The sequence below is a fragment of the Saimiri boliviensis genome, chromosome 4, assembly GCF_048565385.1.
Source record: "Saimiri boliviensis isolate mSaiBol1 chromosome 4, mSaiBol1.pri, whole genome shotgun sequence".
NCBI classification, from domain to species: Eukaryota; Metazoa; Chordata; class Mammalia; order Primates; family Cebidae; genus Saimiri; species Saimiri boliviensis.
In genome coordinates, this window is record NC_133452.1 from 14,165,123 (window position 1) to 14,189,328 (window position 24,206).

Consider the following 24,206-nt stretch of genomic DNA (forward strand, 5'->3'; position numbering starts at 1 on the left):
AAGGGGAAGGAACGAGGAAAACCGTTTCAGTGAACCCAGTTCCCATGGGAAATGCATTTTGCTAGTGGGGAGATTGGGGCAGCAGGGTATGTGAATAACAGAGAAAGACAGTGTGCGCAGCCCTTTATTAGGCAGGAGATATGCTGAGTTTCAGGTTTACATTACCAAGAGACTTGGAAAAGTTGAAACTCAGCCTAACTAGGGCTGCCAATGGCCTCTAATGAAAATTTCCATTTGGAGAGACTAGATGTTGACTTGGCATGACACCAAACAAGCAGCCTGCTGCAGAATTTTACACCAATTGTATTTCTCCTAATTAAACCCTGTCTGACCTCAGCATTAAGAAACAATTTGTTTCAGGATATAACCAGCACACATAAGCAATTACATTCTGTTTGCCCCATTAGCATTATTTGGCTCCTTTGCTATCCAGGGCTGCTACTGCAGCAAAAGCCGCCCATGAGCCAGAGCTATAAAAAGCCTGGAGCGCTCAGAGGCTTTTTCCACCCCCCATATGAAGAACTAAGAATATCATCATATTTCAGCCAAGCCAAAGATTCTGGGAACAGTGTGCTTCTGTGTTTATTATAAGGGAGTGTCTATATATATGTATATATGAATATTTCTTATGAGTTAAAAAAACCCTACTTATAAAAAACCTGAAGAAGCTATAATAATCTAGGTTTATAATAATCTAAGCCTATCTGATATGTTATGTTTCATGCTCCTGTTCAGCTATACCTCTCATACTTTTACTTTTTTGTAGCTCTTGGACTTGAATTTTGGATTTTCAAAGGAACACTGGGTCCTGCAAAGTTTTTGGAGTGGGGGCAAATGTTCTTTTATAAAAGAGGCATCACATCCATATAACCCAGAGACAAACGAGAGAAAGACCTTCAAGCCTGGCAGCTCTCCCAGACCCACTGGTAAATCATTTCAGTGGTAGGAGCTCTGGAGCTGGGGCTGAGAAGGGGGCTTCAGCCTCCAGGTCTTGCCACTTTCATCTGCTGTATCGCAAGCTTATCTCCTACCTCTAAGTCTCTGCTTCTTCTTTTATAAAATGAAACAGATGATACCTGAGGTATTTCTTTGGTGAGGTTACTGTTGAGATTAGTTGAATCCTAGGCTGTGATTATACTTGACTTCTGTGAAAGTCACAGAGAACTGACTCACTATTAGAATGTTCTTTATTCTAACTTCCTTCTGAACCTTTACGTTGCAAACTTCTGTTCTTCTGCCATCCTTGATTTGGGAGCTGAAGCGGGTCAGTTGGGAAAGAGTTTGCCATGTATTCCATGTAGGAAAGAGATAGGTAGAAATTAGAAAATACCTCCATGTAATCCATTGGAGGAAGCAAAAGAGTGAACGTTTGTTCTCAGTTTTTATCTAATTTTGACCTCTAGTGCCTTGGGAAAAAAAAAATACCCTTGGCTCCTCTCCTATAGTTTTTCTACCTATAAAATGGGAATAAATCCATCTCCCTTCTTTTTGTTTCACAGACATATGGCAGGGTTGAGCCAGGTCGCCAATTACGGGCTTTAAGCATCTCCCAGTGGTGGTGCTGTTGAATGCAGTGTGATTCTCTTCCATGTGCTATGGCGAGGTGTGTCCGGACGGGATTGTGACATGCGCTCTTCAGAGTTTCTCTCTGTGAATCAAGAGCACCTTCTGTTGGCAGCTAAGTCTCATGAGCCATAGATATAAAGGTGCATTTCAGCCTGGAATCAAACTTAGAGAAGACTGAGAATAAAGAATCAGTGCCTGCTGACCTTCATAAGCCATAAGGATGAATGTCTGTCCCTTTCTCCTGGCAAGGTCGAAGCTCATTGTCACCATGCAACCTCATCACAGTGGCCTTTACTAAATCCTTACAAAGTCACGGTGCTGAAATGATGCACACCTGCACACACACAGCAGATGTGTGCTCACAAATGCACACATGTAACAGATGCACTCATTTTGAGTGTGTCTGGAATGTAGTGGAATGAAAGCTGTACTTCGAAATGGGAATCCCGTAGGTGAGTTCCATCTCAGACATTTACTAGCCAAGTGGCTTGGGAAAGTCCTTATTGTCACCTGGTACCAGCCTATACCCATTTAATTTTGCAGATATGACTACATGCATTTTGTTTTTCTCCTACATATTTGTCATAAGTCAAAGGTACTGACATACCTGCTTGTATTAAACAGTTGGTACATCAGTGATTCTAAACATTTAGGACTCCTTTGAATCATTTATGAAAGTGAAAATTCCCAGATTCCCTTAGAGGTTTTTATAGCTGGCATGGAGTCCAGGAATTTGCATTCTTAAGAAGCAATCCTAGTTAATTTGGCATAATCGAGCTACCTCTAAAATACACCTGATGAATGTATAAGGCACACAGAACACTGCCCAACACCTCATAAGCATTCAGTATATATTTATTGACTCTGCATAAATGGCAGGCTATTCTATCCATATCAAGAAATACTACCTGCCCAGTAGCACTCATAAAAGCTTACTTGTTGGGGTAACCCTTGATTGGGGTCACTGTCTTCCAAAGTGTCCCTCCCCCCATACCTGCAGTAAGCAATATTGAATCCCTGTTTTTCCCCAAACTTGGCTCTGATGACAGCAATCAGAAGACAGCCAAGCTGATGGGCACTTTCCATAGCACATCCTGCCTCCGCAATGGCACATTCCAGAAGTCCCTAAAGCCTTCCACCCAAAGCAGTGCCAGTGAGCTCAACGGACATCACACTCTTGGGCTTTCGGCTTTGAACTTGGGACAGTGGCAAGGTGTCGGTTTTCTGTTAGGTGGAGAGGGAAGGTGAAATTGCTAAGAATCAGGGTGGAAAGCCCTGGAACCTCAAAGAAAACCCATGACAAGAAGATCCTCTGACAGGCATTAGGGTGAAACATCCACTCCGTAATACATATTCCCTGTTCTCTATCTGCTTTATTGGTTCTGGTTTTGACTTCACATTCATAACTCTGATACTGATCTCTACTCCTTCCTGCTTTTGCCATCTACAGCTATAATCGATCTTACTTTTCTTTTTTGTTTTCTGCAATCCCTGGCCATTCACTTCTTTTTCTAACATCTCATTAATATTGATCTGATTTTGCCATAAACTACTTAATGACTAGTGAATTAACTAGGTATCTAGATAGGGTTGACGGTAACATACAGGAAGCTCAGTTAAATATGAATTTCAGATAAACCAGTTATCTTTGTAGTATAAGTATGCCCCAAGCACTGCACAGGACATATTTATTATACTTATCGAGACGATTATTTTTGGTTCACCTGAAATTTGAGTGTAACTTGATGTCCTCTGTTTTTATTTGCTAGATCTGGTATCCCTGCCTCTGGGCAATCTTGCTTTGCACCTCCATTTCTTGTTAACCTCTGATTCCCAGTTCTTCAAGTTAGCTGAACCTACTGGTGACTTATTTTGCTTTATCTCTTGATATCTGTGCCTACCATAAGTTTTCATCTTTGTACATTTCTAGTCTATCGGTTTGCAGATTCCTACTGCAAATTGAAATTGGAATTTCTTATTGCCCTTCTGGGTTTTAATCCATGATATCTCTCTAGCCAGTATTGCCTTGACTGGAGATCCAGATCCATTTCTGGTTTAACACAGTCTCTAAAATATACTAGGGTGCTCTGGTGCAGGTTTCCTCCCACTGACTTCTACCCATCTCTTAGTTCTAGAAAAACACAGAAGGAGGTTAGAAGCAGCACTCAAATTTCAAAAGGAGATGGAAGCTGCAGTGGTACAGCACTTAACAGGATTTTGGCTTAGTGATGGCAACTCCTAACCAGGAGGGCTCATAAATACACACAGGGATGACTGTCCTTTACTTCTGTTTCTTACATCTTGGAAAGCAGGGAAGGAGAACCTGGTTGTCGGTGGAAGATCTTTTTCAAAATCTCACAGAGGCCTGTTTGTTACTTTTTTATTTTTAATCTTCTGACCCTTGCCATGTACCTTATTTCTTTCATCTCATCACAGCCTCTATCATTTCACATTTTCTTTATTCATTTTTAGTATGTCACATGTATGCGATCCATATAAGACTTGGTAATTTGTTATATATTTTCTTGCTGTCAGAGACTATTCTGTTTTTAAATAAGAATAGTAGCCAATATTTATTTGGTATATTCTACATGTAATCACCATGCCAAGTGTTATATCATCTACATGACGGCATTCTGGTCTTGTAATACTCTTATCTTCAAGGTACAGCAAAAGAAAGGCAAACGCATAAAAGTTAAATGATTTGTGCCAATTGACATAATTTGGTGAAGCCAAAAATTTGAACTGAGCTCTGACTGATGTCACAGTTCTGCTTTTAACATGATTATGTACTTCCTTCCATGTGACATATACACGATTCTAAGAGAAGCTATACTCTTTCATAGTTGAGATGATTAAAAACAATGACTGTAGTCTGGGTTTGGAAATCCAAACTAGAGAAACCCATAGTGAGGTCTTTCCTTCCTTGATTTCTGCCATGAACCTTTCCTGTCATACTTTTTTGACCCTGTGATCTTGACCTAGTGCCATTCCTCTAATTCCCCCACTCATACTTACACCTGGGTTGGTATCAACTGCTGTCCTAGTCATTGCTGGCTATTTTTTATTAGGAGTAACTGAAATAAGTCCCCCTCCAAAAACAAGGATTTTTTTCTTCAGTTATGGGGCTTATAAAATTCTTGAGGATCAGATCGAAATTTGGAGCAGTGAACCTGCTGAGACAGCTCACTTAAGTCTGGAATGTTTGAGAGGTAATGGGATTTTGTTGTAGTTCTACCAAAGTGAAAAACAAAACAAAACTTTCCCCTTTTTCATAAGCACTACTTCTGGAAGAAATTGACCCTAGATCTACCCTGATGGGAAGCGTGATAAGGGTGGGGATGGGCTAGAGTTCCATTGACCACATTACTGTCCCAGCCCAAATGCGTTTGCACTCACCCTCTCTCTGCTCAGAGGGTTATCCTACTTCCAAAAATCTGTGTGATTTGTTGACTTTGCTTGAATCAAGGAAGGGTAGGGAATGTCTAAAGTCACAGGGGTATTTTATTTTTACTATTAATTTCTCAGTGAAAAATGCAGTTATAGTCTTGCATGCTGGAAAATAATGCAAAGACATCCTGCATATTTTCCAGGGAGTATCTTTGTATTTGGGGTTCTCACTGTTTAAAAGCTGAGGGACTTATCACTCTCAAGGAATAGTGCAGCATGTACTTTTAAAATGCCCTTTAGGACTTGCCTCTCTGGGTAGCTCCAGATTTAGATGTCAAAACCCAGCATGAAGAACATGTGTGATTTGTAAAAACCAAGATGTAGAAAGCTTTTAGGAAGCAATAGTGTTTGCTTATTAAACACACACACACGAGTGCATATGCACACACACACATTCATTCTCTCTCTCTCTCTCTAAGATGTCCCTTTTAGTTTTACTGTATGAGCAACTCACCCCAACTCACTGTGAGGACAGGTCTGTGATTTGAAAACAAAGTTTCTAATGGCTTGTCTGGCATTTGAACTCAAGATTCATTTGCTTGAAATTGCCAGGATATCCAGATTTCCATGATTAGATCCTCCCTGGTGAAACAGCAGGAGGTGAAAGCTAGGCTTTGAGGGATGCATGGAAAGAGCCATCACTTCTTAAATGCTGTGATCCTCACCTAGACATTTTAACTTTTTTTCTAGTTCACTGTGGACATTGCTCTTGGGGGATGAGGAACTAGACAGGAGTTCACCTGGGAAAAGTCATGATTCAATTAGGTAATTTTAAGAAATAGGCCAGGTGCAGTGGCTCATGCCTATAATCCCAGCACTTTGGGAGGCTAAGGCGGGTGGATTACTTGAGGTCGGAGTTTGAGACCAGCCTGACCAACATGACGAAAGTCTGTCTCTACTAAAAATACAAAAGTTAGCTGGGCATGGTGGCGGATGCCTGTAATCCAACTACTTGGTAGGGGCCAAGGCAGGAGAATCACTTGAACCCAGGAGGTAGAAGTTGCAGTGAGCCGAGATCACACCATTGCACTCCAGCCTGAGCAACAGGGAGAGACTCTATCTCAAAAAAAAAAAAAAAAAAAGGAAAGAAGAAGAAGAAATAAATATACCCAGTTAGGATCTGAGGAGGAAGAGTTTTGTATAAAAACCACAGGGTGGGACCTGACACTTGGTAATTGAAGGAGGCAGAAAAACATATTGGTTAAGGGCACTGGCTCTGGGCGCACATGCTGTCTGGATTTGAATTATGGTTCTACCACTTACTATATATACATCTAGACTTCATGCAAAAGGCCTCTGTGGCCTTTAAAATAAGGACATTTGTATTACCCAAGTAGTGGTTGGTGCCAGGATTGGATGAGATAATCATGTAGTGCTTAGCATAGAACCTGGGACATGCTAAGTGATGAAAATGATGGTGATTGTATTAGTTTTCTATTGCTGTGTAAGAAACTACCTCAAATGTGGCAGCTTAAAGCAACATGAATTTATTACTCACAGTTCTGTGGGTCACACATCTGGCATGGCTCACCTAGGTTCTCTGCTCTGGGTCTCACAAGGCCAAAATCAAGGTGTTGGCTAGGCTGGGTTTTCATCTGGAGGCTCTAGGAAAGAATGTGTTTCTTTGCTTATTCAGGTTGTTGGCCAACTTTATCCCCTGCAGCCACAGGACTGACATCTTTGTTTCCTTGCCTGCCATGAGCTTCCGTCAGCTCAAAGCCACTGCATTCCACTGCAGGTCCTTGATGAGCGTTTGACTGAGTAGCCAGAATAACTGAATTACCCACACACCACACACACTGACTCAGTGGAAGAAGGAGCTCAGAGTCCATCTTTAAGTAAGCAACAGTGTAGTGTGTTCCATCTACCTTGTGCTTCGAATTTCTTTGACTTCCTCATCAGCTAGTAGCCAGAGAAAATGCTCTCATTCCAAAGTACACACCTGTTTGGGTCAGGTCCACCCAGATCATCTCTGAATCTTAAGGTCAACTGACTCGGGCTTTAACTACATCTTCAAAACCTCTTCCCAGCAGATCCTTGACTAGCGTTTGACTGAATAACCAGAGGACAGGAATCTTGGAGGAGGGTTTCTGTAGAATTCTGCCTGCTGTGGTGATGAGGAGGGTGAGGACCCAAGCCTTTGACTAGTCTTTCCATGCAGGAAGATAAGACTTGAGTTGAGTTGGGAGGCAGACAGTGTAAACTGCCTAATTGTTCTGCATCAGAAAGCAGAATTCATTTCTTTGCTTCAGAGAAGGCAGAAAAGAGCTGTAGAATGGGAACTGGAGAGAGAGGAGGGAGGAGATAAGAGCTTAGCCACGTGGCAGGGAAATTGAGCAGCTGGACTTTTTTTGCTTATCTTCTCAGATGTCCCCATAGTGCTGCATATGAGTAGCTTTCTGTGAAAATTAGGGAAACTTGAACTCCAGGGCTGAATAGATGCGCCCTGAAGAGAAAAGCCTGAGATTATCCATACACCACACACACTGACTCAGTGGAAGAAGAAGGAGCTTGGAGCCAGAGGTGGCCCTGGGAATTTGTGGGATTTTAAAGTGGGCTTTGCGCCATGCATAAATTTAGAGTAAGAGTTTGTGGCAACCTTCCCCTAATCTTAAAAGGGATAGTAGTTGCAAAATAATATTTCACTTACATATGAAACATAGACTGTTACAGCGTACCTAGAAGTCATCTGGCCTAGGCCCCTGTGGTCTGGGACCGGGTAGTGCGGGTAGTTCTTCCTCCATTTAACAGATTTCCCCATCATTCGTTCACCTGCTCAGTCATTCAACATAAAGCTGGTTCATACAAGGCATTCTTTTGGGTACTGGGGATTGAGGGGCTAACAAAGTTGCTGGCCTCCTGGAGCATAAGCTTCAGGATACAGACAACTTATAAATAAATAAATACCAAACAGTCTAATTTTGGTTAGTTATAATTGCTAAAAAAGAAGAAGAAAGAAAAAGTTGGGTAAGGAGGAGAGGCTGATGACACATGCTACTTTAGATGGAGTTAGAGAAAGTGTCACTCAGAAGTGACAATGGAACCACTTCTACCTGAAGTCAGGAAAGACAGAGAGGTTAGCTCTGGCTGAGAGCACAGTGAGTCCTGGAGGAGGATGGGCAGGAGGGGGGCTCCAGACAATTTTGTGACTCGTTTTATTTCCCTTCTTGCTAAGTCTGTTTTGATATTGCCTAGGTAAATGCTTCAAGGACTCTTAATTATGAATAAAAACATGTTCTAAATAGGTGCATAGAAGAAAAACCTTACAACTGTTGTGATTTCCAAATACGGCCAGCATTACCTGGGGGACCAGAGCGGGCGGTGTCTGAGGCGTGCACAATGTTCTGAAAGGCCTCTCACCTAAATTGTTTGGAGCCTGAGTTTAGACTCCTTCCCTAATATTGTCCAAAGGGAATTGATTGTATCAGTTAAGTCTAGCCATTCCTCCGCCCTGGCCATACCTTTCTTCCCCTCCCTTTTCGGAACAACATAGAGTAGATTTTCCTTCACATCAGTGAAATTGTAGACCACAATGTGCCTGCGAATGCCGGATTAGCCTGAAATGCCAGAACAAACAAAAGTGAGACAAATGTGAAGACCTGTGTCCATTTCTCAGCCGCATGTATCAATTGCATCCTAACTAGGAAAATATCCAGAGGGTAAAGCACCATGCTTTATTTGGAAAGCACCGAAGGACGTGAAACGTTCTCTCTAGAGGGCAGTAAATCAAGGCAGATATGACACTTAGCATAGTTCTAATCCTAGATTCAAACTCCTCCCAGGGGCCAGGCGCAGTGGCTCACACCTGTAATCCCAGGACTTTGGGAGGCTGAGACGGGGCATCACGATGTCGAGAAATAGAGACCATCCTGGCCAACATGGTGAAACCCTGTCTACTAAAAATACAAAAAAAAATTAGCTGGCCGTGGTGGTGGGCACCTGTAGTCCCAGCAACCTGAGAGGCCGAGGCAGGAGAATCGCTTTAATGAGGTGGATGGGAGGGGGGCGGTTGCAGTGAGCTGAGATCGCACCGCTGCACTCCAGCCTGGGTAACAGAGTGAGACTCCATTTGAAAAACAAAAAACAAAAAACAAACAAGCAAACAAACAAAAAACCTCCTCCCTGGATTCTGAGTTTTGTGAGGAGAGGAATACAACCATTACGTCCCCAGCACACAGCACAGTCCTGGCAATTAGAGGCACTTAATGCATATTTTTGGAATGCGTGAATGGTGAACAAGCATAAAATGTGTACTTGTTTCGGTGGAGGAGCTATTTTTGTGAGAATAAGAGTAAATTCTTGTCTACCGCTGCAAAGGAGACACTGAAATGATGATAATGCTGGCAGTAGAACTCAGCTCCTGGGAGGGAGAATCCTACGGTAATTCCGACTGTTAAAGAAACGACACCACTGCCTTAAGAGAAGGAGGACTTCCAGGTGTGGAGAGCATTCAAAGAAAGGGTGCTCCTGCTCTTTGCCCCGTCGAACAGTTGTGTAACAGGGGACATTCCTCCACCGAATAGGGAGTTTTTCAGGACCTATTTAGGACCATTTTAACTGTAAGAGTCCCCGATTCTAAACGCTGGAGGTGGGCAGCATGCATTCTGGGAAGAGGGAAATTCCCCAAGGTGTGGGCTGGAGCTATTACCATTGTGGAGTTGACAAGAGACCCTAATTAAGTGAGGATAGATCATGCAGCCATCGGACACCCATGTAATTCGTACTCCCCTCATTTCTGTCCTGAATCCCTTGACGGCACTCCCTTGACGTGATTTCTGTTCTTGAGGTCCCAAAGTATGGCCCACTAAAATGAGAATGTGCCAGAATGTGGTGATTAGCCCTGGGTGGAATCTCCTGGCCCACTGAAGGACAGCAGGCGTTTCTTCTCCCTCTTCCTGGTGGTGGCCTGGGAAGGAAGAAATAAAGAAATGAGTTTGGGGGCAGATGAATACCCCTGAGGTGTGCTGCCCCTGTCCTTTCCCTTAGACCATTTGCCTTTACCTCTCTCGAGCAACTGCTCAGTAAAGTTAATAGCTGCAAGCTCTTCAGGGGAAAGTTTGTTAAAATCATGTCCGAGAAAATAAATATAATGAATGAACAATCTCTGGAGAAAGCCTTGACATTTAAAAAAATGTAAATTAGTCTCACAAGGATCCGCTATGAAATAGGCAAAGTGCATTAGTACAAATGAGATATTTTTACAGCGATTAGAGGAGCCCTCTCCTGGGGACCACACCTGAACTCTTAAAGGCTGAACCAAAAACCAGTTGTGTACCCAGGAATCTAGCGAGACAGATTTGAATGTATTCCACTAATAACTCTCCTCACCCCATGCCTGCATTTCAGTGCACGGTTCCCCCGTTGCTCAATGAGCTTTGATACAAGGATGCTGGAGCATGGCTTTGAACTCCTCTGAACCCAATTATACCCAGCCATTTGGAAGTGCCATGGTGGGATGATGGTAGAACAGTGCTCTCTGAACTAGCACACAGAGAGTTCACGAAGAGGCTGACTGTGGCGCGTGGCAGCCAATTCATACATAGAAGTGGGCTGCCAGTGGCACTGCTGCCTGCCAGCCTGAAGCGAGCATGGAGAATATAAAAGGGAAATTCAATTAGTTAACCAAAAATGGATGGAGCAAAGTGAAGGGGCAGCTGGTGGCAGCTTCCAGGCTTTGATTTGCAAGAGCGATGTCTTGCTCCAGCACGGCTCCTTGCACTGGGTGAATGTGTCAAAGGAGTGTGCGCCCTCTCAGTGAGGGAGAGGCACTTCCCCTCCCCAAAGTAATTCCCTGCTCTTCAGTCATAATGGAAGTCCCTTCTCCAGGTGGGAATCCCAGGCTTTTTCTCTCCAAATCAGCTTGGGACCAATTAAGACAGCCCCAATAGAAAAAAAGAGGGACCAGCGGGTAGGCTATTGCTCTTTCCCCATAGGGTGGGAGGTTGACGCAGTTTCTCATCACACAACGTGTATGGTACTCAGGATTAAAAAAAAAAAAAAGAAGGCTTTTGTGACAGGCGCTAAGGAAAGGAGCTGTATTTTATTTCTATCATAAATCTGTTTTGTTTTATGGCCTGACCATAAAACCTTAAAATGACATTTTAAATCTGGACTCTCTAACATGGATCCATTTTTGTGGATTGCAGCCGACATGACCTGCAGGCCCCCTGAAGTGGGGTTGCCATTCACACTTGTCATCTTCAAAGTTCGGAGAGGTCATGAAGTGGGGAGCTGGAATGGTTAACTTCTCAACTTTGCTGGAGGTAAGAAATCACCAAACTTTTAAAATGCAGTAATCCATTTTGTTAGTTTCCTTGACTTTTCAAACAATGGGTTGGCCAATGGTTCTCCTTAGGCATCCAGAATATGTTACTAAAGGAGGTTTATGGGTTTAGATGGCATGAGATGAACAGGTAGGTGACGTGACCCCTCCCAGCATCTGGCAGGACAGAGGTGCTGTTGCTTGAGGATTTTTGCATCTGACATGGTGGGGTGATGGGTCCTGCCTGAGCCTGCTCCTGGGTAGCGTGGGAGCCAGGGATTAAATAAATACCCCTGGTCGAGTGGGGTAGCTCACGCCTGTAATTCCAGCACTTTCAGAGGCCAGAACGAGCAGATCACCTAAGGTCTGTTGAGACCAGCCTGGCCAACATAGTGAAACCCCTTCTCTACTAAAAATACCAATAAAAATAAAAATAAAAACCAACCCAGGCATGGTGATGTATGCCTGTATTCCCAGCTACTCCAGAGGCTGAGACAGGAGAATCACTTGAACCCAGGAGACAGAGGTTGCAGTGAGCTGAGATTGCACTACTGCACTCCAGCCTGGGCAATAGAGTGACACTCCGTCTCAAAAAAAAAAAAAAAAAAAAAAAAAAAATGTCCCCACCTCTGCCATGCTTTGCCATCTCAGAGAGGGGATCCCCCTAGCCCATACCTCCTCAGCAACCCCTGTTTGTTGGGACCACCCTGCTGCCTGGTCTCTGTGCTCGGCCTCTCACCTATTAGTTTTGTCCACCTTCTTCCTAATTTTGTGTCAAACCGAAAGAAAACTCTTTTGTTTTTGAGCTTCGGGAGGACAGAGGTACCCCTCCCTCCAGAACCTTGCTAAGTCTCAGGCAAATAAGCCTTTCTCCTCTTCTTTTTGGCCTTTCATCCCCCTCCACTCCCAGTCCAAGCTTCCCTTAATAGATCTAAACTCCCCAGATCACAGCCCGAGTGGGAGATTTTCTTGTGGGTACTTTCAATCTCTGCTTTTAGCCTTTCAATAAGAAGTCGTTAACTACCTTTGTCGTTCAGAAAGCCTAGGCTCAGAACACAGAGGTGTTGGTACAGCAGTGGAAAAAATACCTCTGATTTATTTCTGCCTAGGTTAAAATAAAGCACAAATGAATATATGGAATGGCATTTTCTGCCACACCGATGTCCGTGTTCCTCAAGAATGTGGATCACAGCAAACATCTTAGGTGCTTCCTCCCCCTCCCTCCCAATATGTGAGAAGCAGCCTCATGCTTTTACTTTTCCAGTGACTCTCACGTGTTTGCTGTAAGATGATGAAAACCTTCCTTTCATCCAGCCTGCTTCCGGCCCTCTGTTCCTCTTTGGGCTCTGGATAAGCTTCCTAATTGGGCTCCCTACCTGTGGGCTTTCTCCATTTTAGTGTATCATGTAATAATGATATTCATTCCTCTGTGTGCCAGGAACTGGGCTAAACACTTTGCACAAATTATCTCAGTGTGTCTGTACTAGAGCTGGAGGGCTAGCGATTGCTATTGTACAGGCATCTATTGATTTTCTTTAATTCTCTTGAATTTGCAGGGGTGTTAGTTTGCCTGTCGCATAAAGTCCAGATGCCTTTAGCAACCTCATGGCCTGACTTGAACCAACCTTCTGGATTTATCTAATAGTTACTGCTTCTAAAACTGAGCCAGCTGGATGGTGCAGACTTCCTCTGAAGATACCCTCTTTTTTTTTTTTTTTAAATACCTATACTCTTTTTAACCCTTCATTCTTGTCTTCTCTCTCCCCTTCTCCCCTTTCTCTTGAATGATTTCACCTTCCATGTACTCCTCACCTGCGGAAATCCTACCGTCCATGGTTGCTTACCAAATAGCAATTTTCTTTTTTCTTACCAATAGAGTCCTGACTTTGTTTGTGGTAAAATTGGGCCTCACTAAAAATATCCCCATCTTTGGGAATCTCTTGCCTCCTGGATTAGTCACGTCATCCAGGTTAGACCAATACAACAGATGCAAGAGCTCCCTGGGAGCTTCTGGGAAATTTTGCTTTCCTGATATAAGCACTGCTCCTTTTTCCTGGATGTTTCCTTATTCTTTCTGTCTGGAATGTGGCTGCTATGCCTGGATGTGGAGCCTCCATCTTGCAACCTAGAGGATGAGGGGCACATGCTAAGGACAGCGTTGTAGGAAGCAAAATGGGGCCCCTGTGTTGGGTGACTTCTCTGAGTGGCGGTACTTGCTCTGAACTGCATATTTCCAGGCTTTTTACTTCCTGGAAAAATAATCTAATTCCTTATGTGTCTAAATCATGGCAATCACATTTCTACTCAGATGGCTATAATCCTGACACACCATCCTTCAAGGCTAAATTCCAATGCTGCATAATGTATGAAGACAACCACTCTCATCTAAGTCACCATCCTCTCTAACGTGGAATAGGGAAGGAACCTCTTAATCTTTTCTGCTGCGACTTTTCTCACGAACATTTATATTACACAGTTTTTTTTTTCTTTTTGCTCCACAGCCAGAGTGATACTTTTAAAATATTTACAAGATCTTGACATTCCCAGTTAGCAACCCAATCCTCCAATGACATCCCATAATCATGCTTAAAATAAAACCCAACATGTCTCCATCTATGACAAGGCCCTGCATAAACTGATCTTGCTTATATCCTCCCCTGCCCCTCTCTTACAGCTCCTTGAGTAATCCAAATATATTCCAACACCAGATTCCTCGTACGTGTTTCCCTTTTCAGATATTGGAACCCTCACTCCCTCAATTCCTTCAGGCCTCTACTTAAATTGCAATCCACAGAGTCTTCCTTGATTATCCCTTCTAAAAGACCGTATGAATCTTCACTCTTTCAGCTCATCCAATATTGTTTTATAGCACTTAACACTACCTCTGTTGACTTTATGTGATATTATTTATTCACTGTCTTTCTCATTAGAATGTGAGCTTCATGAATCAGGGAGTCTGGCTGCATTATTTACCACAATATCTCTGGCATTTAGAATAGTTCTAACACACAGTAGGTGGGCAATACATAATCGAGAAATAAATAGCTGAAGGGAAGGAAGGAAACAGGGAAGAAGGGAAGGAAGATGGCAGATCTTGGCTAGGGATTTAAAATAGTCAGTGTTCCTTAAGTGAGAGAAAATGAAGGACTGATTTAGGAACTGCAATTCCTCTGAGAATGTTTTCCTAAGAAGAAGTGACAATTACTTGAGATAACATCTCCCTGGATTCCTCCTTATATCAGAAGATGGTAAAATCACTAAAGCGTGTTCTGTCCACACCTTGCTCTGACAGTTGCTAGAGGGAGTGGTGTTAATGTTGCCACAGCAACGGTACATCTTATGTCAAAGCTCCAACTTGCATTAGATGTGGTAGCTGGTTTAAAAGTTTTCTTGGGGATTCAAAAATATATGTTGCTTTCTGATTTTCTTAACTAGTTGCTTATTGTTAATCACAAACTCTATGTATAGTGCTGAAACTGCTTTTGAACTCTGTCCCTTTGAGAGAAGCCCAAAGAGCACGCTGCCATTTGCTTGCAACTGTGCTGCTCGTGTAAACGCTATCATATCAGATTGGGAAGACAAGCTTCGTAACATGCTAAACAGAAAATGACGGTGTCTCTCCTTGCGACACCTGTTTCTCACCAAGGTTCACACAGCCCAACAGCCACGCTCCGACTCCACTCTCTTGTCCCTGCTTGCTGTGGTCTGAATACACGGAATATCTTTCTGCTTTCTAACACCATATTGCATCCCTCTGTGGGGTTTTGAACTTTCTGTTTTCTCTGCGCAGATACACCCAGACATTTTCTTAGCTAACTTCTTTCCTTTTTTCATTGCTGTGCTCAAATAACACTTACTCATGGGTCTTCCCTGGCAACCCACACTAAAATGTTTGAAAATCTCAACTCTTGCCTTCTCATACCCTTTTACTTTCTATTCATGATCATTTTTACTTTTCCTTATAATACTATTTACTACCTGCCACTATTCTTACATGTATTTGCTTACTTGTCTTCATGAGAATGTACACTGGAGATGGGAGGGACAACTTGGTTTTGTCAACTATGTATAAATAATACAGAGATTCTATAACCATTTATTTATCCATTTAACAGTGGATGGACATTTGGGTTTTAGCCAGGTTGGGGTTCTATTACAAAGCTGCTAATGACATTTACGTACAGGTCTGCATGTGTACTTACGTTTTTATTTCTCTTGGATAAATACCCGGAATGAAATTGCTCTGTCATATGGTAAAGATATTTACATTTGTGAAAAACTGTCAAACTGTTTTCCTAAATTCTTCTACCATTTTGCATTCCCACCAGCAATCTGTGAAAGCTCAGGTGGTTCCACATCTTCATCAGTCCTTGGAATTTCACTCATTAACTTTAACCATTCTAATGAGTTAAAGCATTATTTCCTTGAGGTTGAAATTTGCATTTCCTTGATCACTAACAATGCTAAACATCTTTTTGTGTGCTTATTATTTGTATATATTCTTTGATGAAATATCTGTACATATGCTTTATCCATTTTTATTGAGTTGTCTTTTTCTCTGTGTTTATTAAGACTCAGTGTAAGAACAATCACATAAAAAACATTTCTGTGCATTTTATAAGATGGTTGCTGCAATTACACTCCTTGTGTTATTCAAACATAGATCCTTGCACAAGGAAAATTTTTCTCTCCTAAATAGGGAGTATGGGATTTTCCATTATGAAATGGGAATTGCATTCTCATCATATTGCCAATTTTTCTTTGAACAATGGGAGTTAGTTCAGCACTGAATTTAATGCTTAATCATAGAAATTATGTTATTTTAGGTTTTTAATATATGTGTTCACTTCCTGACATGCTTCTCTGTTTTTCTATTAAGTACTCATGTTTTTATTATGTATCTGCTTTTAATTTAAGCAGCTTCACATTTCTTTTTAAAGTAGATCACATATATCTTAGTTTCTACACATTTGAGTATGGATAATGATGCTTCTGATCCAACTCACAGGGATGCTGGAAATTTCATTAGTGTCCTGGCATTATTCAGACAGTGTTAGTTTTCTTGGATTAGTTTAATCCACAATGGCCTTTCTATAAAACATGGCCACTGAAGTAATTATTTTACTGCATTTTTCCAAATATTTTTATCTTGAAGATATACAAGTATTTATACTGAGAGCAGCATTCTCATTATGGTAGTTTTATGCTATTTTATAAAAATACGGCATAATTTTCTGAAACAGAATACATACATTTGTTCTTTTTTGAACTCATATCTACCTTTTCCTATGTTTTTGATGTCAGGAGCCACATTTTATACACGTCTGTGCTCCTCAAAATCCCCAAAGAGCTCCCTATGCACAGTTAAATCGATGTTGCTTAAATAAGTGCTAGATAAAGGAGTGGCAGGAATTTTAAATTTTTGAACATCATTCATTTATTTATTCAGACAGGCATCCATCTCTTATAGGGCAGACATGTGAATTGCTTTTGGGGACCTGAAGAGGGACAGAGGACTGGAAGTTGCAGCAGTAATGTTTTCCAAATGTAGTTTTGTCTGTAGAAATATCATGTCCACTTAGTGATCAAGCAAATGAAATTAAGAGAATGAAAATGATGAGGAAATGGAGTGGCCTGGTGGGGAGGCCATTGCTGGTTGAGAGCTGTGGAGGATGGTGAGCTCAAGACACAGAACTCCCCATTTGGAAGGGCTCTGGAGTCTGCAGCTGTACTGAGCTTTCCTGGAGTTGAATATCAAGGGTTAATTTGCCATAATAAAATCAGCATGAACACTGCCAAAGAGGCCTGAGCAGACCCTCAAGTAAGTAATTAATTCTGGCTGCTTTCCGCTCTCTAGCTTTCATCATCCTTAATGTTATCTAATTGTAAAATTATTCTTCAAACCTTCCTAGCATAAAGGAAGAAAATGCCCAGATCTAGCCTGCTTTTCTTGAGGGCATGGGTGCCTCCTGCATCTTGGTGGAAGTACCCAAGATGCTACTAATTAAGGATGTGTGAACACTTGAAAACTTTTGATCAACTTTCATAAAATAGCCTACAAAGGAGTTCTAGAAAAGCTTTTCCTATGTGCACCGAGCTTTCCTTTGGAGGGAAGCACAGGGTTTTCTCTGCAGCTTCTCTGACCTTGAGACCTTCACAATGACTCTGTGGGATTCTGAGGTTGGGATGCACCTGTATTACCCTTTTGCTGCATTGCTATAAAGAGCTACCTGAGCCTGGGTAATGGATAAAGCAAAGACTGGATAATTTATAATCCACTCATGATTCTGCAGGCTGTACAGGAAGCATGGCTAGGGAGGCCTCAGGAAACTTATAATCATGGTGGAAAGAGGAGGGGAATCAGGCACATCTTACATGGCTGGAGGAGGAGGAAGAGAGAGCAGGGAAGGTGCTATGCATTTTTAAACACCTAGATCTCGTGAGAATTCACTCTCATGAGAAGAGCAAGGGGGAAATCTGCCCCCATGATCTAGTCACCTCCTACCAGGCCCCTCCCCCAACATTGGGCCTCACAATTTCATATGAGAATTGGGCAGACACACAAATCCAAACCATATCAGCCCTTTAAAGGCAAGTAGCAGCAGAGCAGAGAGAAGTCCCTGGCCTGGCCCCTAGTTACTGCTGCTATTGGGGAGGATACTGAGGAAAAGGTTGGGGACCATCCCAACTCATGGTCTGCTGAGCTTCCCAATGCCAAGGGTTTTAATTCATGGCAATGCAGCCAGATAAACTGAATTTTCACCTTTAAAGGATACGTTTCTCCCGTATGTCTTTCTCCTTAAAACAAGGTTTTGTCGGCAAAGTCATTTCTTGATCCACAGCCATGACAAGGGAAACCAAGCTCTTTTCCACTGTGATTACCTGCCCAGGCTTCAGGTCTTGGGGTCACTAGGTAGCCTTAGCAACCTAAGGGCAATGCACTATTAAAATAATGACTATTTCTCCAGTCTAGTTAAAAATAGAAGGAACAGCCTTGGATGGCATCCTGGTCAGGGGGGAAATATCTCATGTGTCTCTGGGGTGAGATATAAAACTAAGGGCTTGACCTCTTTTGGCCATTAAAGACCTTCAAGTCCTCTCCTGTCTCTTTGTTTCCTACAAGAGTAGTGGTAGTATTAATTCTGTGGCTGGCTAAATTCTAACTGGGGTAATTATACTGTCACCCTATATTCCTCTGGAGATTCAGTTAGAAAAGTTACTCTTTGATCATGCTCTTAAATCCTACTGTGCTAGGCTTTGTAACGTGGCAGGTGAAGAATGGCTATTGGATTCCACATGCCTCCCTCTGCGGGTGAGTGATGCTAATTCTATGTATGTGTTCTGCTGAGTGCTTGGGGATCCTTCTGTGGGGAGCTGCTGCAGTGAGCATGGGCTATTATTAGTTGACTCTCAAAAAATGAACTTCTTGTTCTGGGATATGTTCCTTAGAAATTTTAATCAAAGCTCCAGACAATTAGCAAAACAATGGAGAAGATTGCTAGAGGTTTGAATTTCATGATACATGTGTTGGTATGCATGTTTATGAACATATATGCTAAAATTCACATATGTATGTGTACACACACAGAGCTAAAAATGAGTTCCTTTACACATATAACATGTTTCGTCATAAATATCCTGTGAAGCCTATTGGGTCATAGTTGTTTGCTTTTACGTAACATCTCCCAGGCTGACATGACCAGTGACATGGGGGTCTTGGTGGAGCTACCTAGGCTGGGTCCCTTTCAAGTGGTTTTGATTTAGAGCCAAAAATTATGACTGAAGATGCCTTAAAATTATTGTAAGGGAATCATGGAAACAGTAATTATAGACTTCAGTGAAACTCCTCAAATGCTGAATTATTAAACTCATAAGAAACAACCTAAATACAGAGAGTATGCACAGCTTAAGGGCTTCATGTGTCCTGAGTGCTTAAATCAAATGTACGGCTGAATAAGGAGCCATAGAAGTAACTTCATGCTTAGAACAAGACACAACTACAGAGGTAATTTTAGAGGCAAACCTAAACATATGAATGCTTGATTTTTTTAGTCTCTTCCTTTGTGTCTCCTCTTGCCTCATATTTATTTTGGCAACTAAATTCAAATAAATATGTTTACAGTTTTTATAAACCTATGTGGAAAAAAATCTAAATATATATTAAGAAGAGATTGTTTTAAAAATCAGAGTATGTGGCAACAAATGATAACATAGAGCTCCATTTGTGATCATGGAAAGATGCTAAATAAGAAATCCAGTTACAAAATCCTAATCTATATAATTCCTAATTTATATAATTTATATGATCATACACATTTGTGAAATATGTATTTCTGAGTGCATGTGGTGCAAGAAGTAATTCTGGACATTTATACCAAATCTAACAGTGATTGCCTCTCAGTGGTTTCAATTTTATCGTATTTTAGTTTTGGTGAACATTGTAAGTTATATTTTATAATTAATGTCAAATTAATTATAAAGGGTCACTGAAAATTAATTAAAAACAAGACCATAGAAAAAATATAATCCTGACCACAAAGTACACAGGTACAACAGCTTAGGAAAGAAGAATTTGCTTTATAGGGCTCTGTCAACTATCTGTTGTAAAAGTCAATGCAGCGGAACCATTTATTTAAAATACAGTATTTTGTTGGTTGGGAGGGGGGTGGGAAATGAGGCTGGAAACATTGCTGTGAGCTGATACCTGTCACATAAATTTAAATTCTGAGATTTCAAGCAGAAATTTTGGCAAAAACCTCTAACTTGATGTACCATTTGATGACCAGGAGACCGACGTCCCTGCCACAAGAGATATGTGTGTTGCTGTGGCTGCAGGTGATAAGCCCTCCTTGAAGTCAGGGGTCCTTAGAAGGACCTGGGAGGGCCAGGGCAGAGTCTTTGCAGAATCTGTAGTGGACTTTTGGACCCCAGTGTTTGGGGACCCTACCAATCCTCATGCTGCTGGCAGTAAATAATAAATGAAATGCCAAAGCAACAATACAATGTGAATCAAATATATTATCACTGCAGAGAATCTTGTCCAAATTTCTGTGAGAGACCAAATAGTATTTCCAAGTATTACCTTTTAGAATATCCCCTGAACCTGAGTCTGAAAACAGCTAGGACCATTGGATTTCAAGGTGTGCTTACCACGTGTCAGTCATTTTTCCAGGAACTCCACACGTATTCACTCATGTAAACGTCACAGTGAGCCTAGGAGGTAGATTCTGTTGTTACTCTCCAGATTCAAACGCTGGGGCACAGGAGAATTCCATCATTTGCCCAAAGTTAGCTCCCTAAAGTAAATGCCAGAGTCAAAACAGAAGCCGTTACCTTTTCACTCATGTGAAACGCCCATGCATTCCACTATCATTCTAGAAATTGTTGAGAATAGTCTTTGCAGACTTTTCTGAGAGTCTGTATCTTTATGGGTGAAATAAGTCCTGTGATATCAACTTCAGTCTGGTGAACTTTGCAGAGAAGACTTATGTAAGCATTGGAGGAGTATGAGCTCTTTGTCATTCTTAGTTGAGTAGGCCCTTAGAGACTAAGCAGGTTATGGTTATTGGCTGCAGAAACATCATATTCATGTCTTCCCAGTTTCTTTCTGCAAAACCTGAGATGGATATAAGTAATTGTATAGGCTTCCAATCCATTTTTCCCACCTTTCTACGCTGTAGCTACCACCAGTAAAATGAGCATGTTTCCAAATAATAAAAACTAAACACATGATTGGATGAATTATTTTCTTCATGTTTTTGAATTTATGGATATGTATAATATGTAACTATACAGTTTTTAATTTTATATCATATAATTGTTTATAGACTTATAGAAACACTAACACTTTTTTCATATGATTGCATTTATTAAAAACAATAATATTGCATGAAAAATAAAATCACCCTGGAAAAATCTCCAGCATATGATTACCAGACATTGAGAATATATTATTCATGTAGCAGAGTTGGGGGTTATATTAATAGCTGGTGTCAGCCTTGCCTTCCCCTTGTACAAAAAAAAATATTTACTGGCAAATGATCTGGATGGATCCTGCTTGGAGAGGTGCGAACCAGCTGTGATAAGCAGCAACGGGGGTCGCTGCATGAGAGCAAAGAAGAAGTGGATTTGTTTTACATCTCAAATGGAGGGGAAAAGACGATGACTGCTCCTGAGCATGAGGGAAGAAGATAGAGAAGCCACAAAGATAAATCAATTCTGAGACTGCTCAACCCTGCCTTGCCCTGGGAAACTTAATGAAGATCTGTATTCTGAAATATGCTTTGCGTGGGTTGAGATATTTAAAAAATTCAAAGTGGCTGAATGAAACACTAGTGTCAATCAGAGCAGAACAGAAAACAGACATGAAGAGGCAGAAGCCCAGAGAGTAGAGGAATCCATGAACAGAGTTTACCTTTCCCTCACCTTGCCTTGGGGATTCAGAAATAGGAGAGAAGGGCTTAGCTAATGGAATAGAGTATGTACAAGAGTGAGAAGATTTGAGGTGAAAGCATCCAGCATTTAAGGGTAGAGAGGCCCGTATGATATTTGAATCACATTTACAAAGGCATTTTGTTTGGATCTTTGCAACATTTAACATACAACACAGGATAAAGAAGGAATCTATTCCATGGCTTGGAGGTTTAAGTTTATATGAGTTAATGGTTTCTGTATACGATAAAACAAAGCACCCCACTCATGAGCAGAAAGAAGTTTGGTCACAGTTGGAATGACTTTTTTAGGTAATTGGAATTTTGCTTTATAAAAGATGAATGTACTTAGCAATATGGCTTCTGACACCAACTAGGTTCCCAGACTAATCACTGCATTATAACGGTCAACTGGATTTCAGCTATAAATGGCAAACATAATATATAACAGATAATAGGTAATATAAATGGCATGAGTAACTTGTATACCTCCTCCATCTTTCAAATAGTCCCTGATTTTCTCTTTGAAACATTTCTCATTCTCTTTCTCTTATCACCCTTTCTCTTTCTCTCTCCTTCATTCAACTATAGCTGTTTAGATTAATGAGACATCTTGTGATAGGAGATATAACCACTGTGAGAGCTCAATTCTCCAGCTATTGGATGCCTGACTGGGCATGTGACCTTAGGACCACATTCCAAACAACTTGACATTTGGAGGATAGACTTGATCTCAGTGTTCCCAGAGCCATGTGGACAGGACAAACAGCCACTGGTGGCTGCTGGATTCAGAGAACATTAGGAAAATCCAGAAAGGTGTTATCTCTACTTTATATCTCATTCATTCCAGTTCACTCTAATTTGTCACCATCCTGCGGCACTCAACGTTCAACCCTAAAGAATATCATTGTCATCCTAATTACCAATCACAATGACAAATTTTTGTCTTTACTTGACATCAAATTTGACAATACAGTACAATCAACACAATACAGTACAATTTGACGAACAGGACAATCCCTTGTCCTTAAGGGATATGTTCCAAGGTACCCAGTGGATGCCTGCAACAGCAGATGGTACTGAGCCCTGTATATACTGTTTTTTCCCTATACATACATATCTATCATAGGGTTTAATTTATAAATAAGATAGAACAATTATAACAACATATTATCATCAAAGTTATGTGAATATTTACTTCTGTAATTTTCCACTTAATATTTTTGTACCACTGTTGATTGCGAGTAACTGAAAGGGAGGAAAGAGAAGCCATGGATGAGGGGGGATTGCTGTATTGATCCCTCCATTTCTTTATCTTATCCTGAGTTCCAAATGAGACTATTCTCTTTTGGTTTTTATGTTTCTAACCATTTGCTTTAATCTCCTTTGATGGTTACTTCTCTTCTCTTTTCTGTGATCTAATGTATTACCCTGGCTTTAGCTGTCATTCTCAAAACGCTATCTCTATTTTTAAAATACCCCCAGACACAATATACAACTCTACTAGATGTCTCCAACTAAGCTGTTTATTCTAAGCCTCTCTCTGCCACTCTCTAACCCCTCACATCAAATAAATCACCAAGTTATATTTATTCTATTTCAGCAATGGTTCGTGCCTTAATTTTATCCCATATGCTAGAATATAGTTCCCCTTTACCTTTTTCATAAAGCATAGTAACAGCTTCTAAATGATGCCCCTGCTCACTCTTCCACATCATCCTCTGTGCTATAAGAAGGCTTCTTTCTCACACTATGTAGACGGTCACATTGGTGGCTCCTCAATGAGTTATGTCTCCCAGAATTCATGACCTTGAGTAATCACAACCTACCTTGACTCTGGGGTTGACCAGATGACTTGTTTTGACCAATAACATATTAACAATAATGATGCAATTGGAGATTTCGTAAGTGTTGGCATGTCTGGAATTGTCCCTTAGAAATCTTCCCTTTTGGATTCCAGCCACCGTGCTGTAAGGAGGATGGTTTACGAGTGACTGTTGGAGGAAGAGGGGCTGTGCGGGAGGAATAAGGTACCCCAGCCAATAGCCAGCACCAAGGCCCCAACATGAGTGAGGCATCTTGGATTTCCTGCCCCAGCTGAGTTCCCAGCTGAATGCAGCTGCGTGGGAGACCCCAGTTGACCTGACATGGAGAACTGCCCTGCTGCCCATCGAATCGTTACAAATTGAAAATTGCTGTTATTTTAAGCCTCTAAATTTTGAAGTGCTTTGTTATGCAGCAATAGAAAATGGAAACATCATGCGTAAGCTTAAAATCCTTTGTTGGTTTCTAATTTACCCAGAGTGAAGTTGAAATTCCTCCCCATGTCATGCCATCCAGGACACAGCTTTTGCAGTCCTGTCCCCCATCCTTCCTCTCCTCAGACCATTCACTGCCCGTCCTCAAGTGGTTCCTTGTGACACTGCACAGCACCGTCCTCTGTGTGGTAAACCCTCCACTGCTTTCTCCTGTGGTCGATGCCTCACCCTTCAAAACCT

At 41.5% G+C, this 24,206-nt stretch overlaps 2 long non-coding RNA genes across 2 annotated transcripts in view; one reads left to right on the plus strand and one right to left on the minus strand.

Moving 5' to 3' along the window:
* Positions 1-24,206, plus strand: part of LOC141584238 (uncharacterized) — a 671,799-nt gene that overhangs the window by 519,232 nt on the left and 128,361 nt on the right. Inside the window, exon 3 of the long non-coding RNA XR_012517148.1 lies at positions 11,163-11,279. This is a non-coding gene — a long non-coding RNA (uncharacterized LOC141584238). The remainder of the gene's footprint in view (positions 1-11,162; positions 11,280-24,206) is intronic.
* On the minus strand, positions 9,659-23,499 carry LOC141584239 (uncharacterized). The gene is made up of 3 exons (XR_012517149.1): positions 23,366-23,499; positions 20,429-20,574; positions 9,659-9,922 (listed from the first exon to the last, which is right to left on the minus strand). It is a non-coding gene; the product is annotated as an uncharacterized LOC141584239 (long non-coding RNA).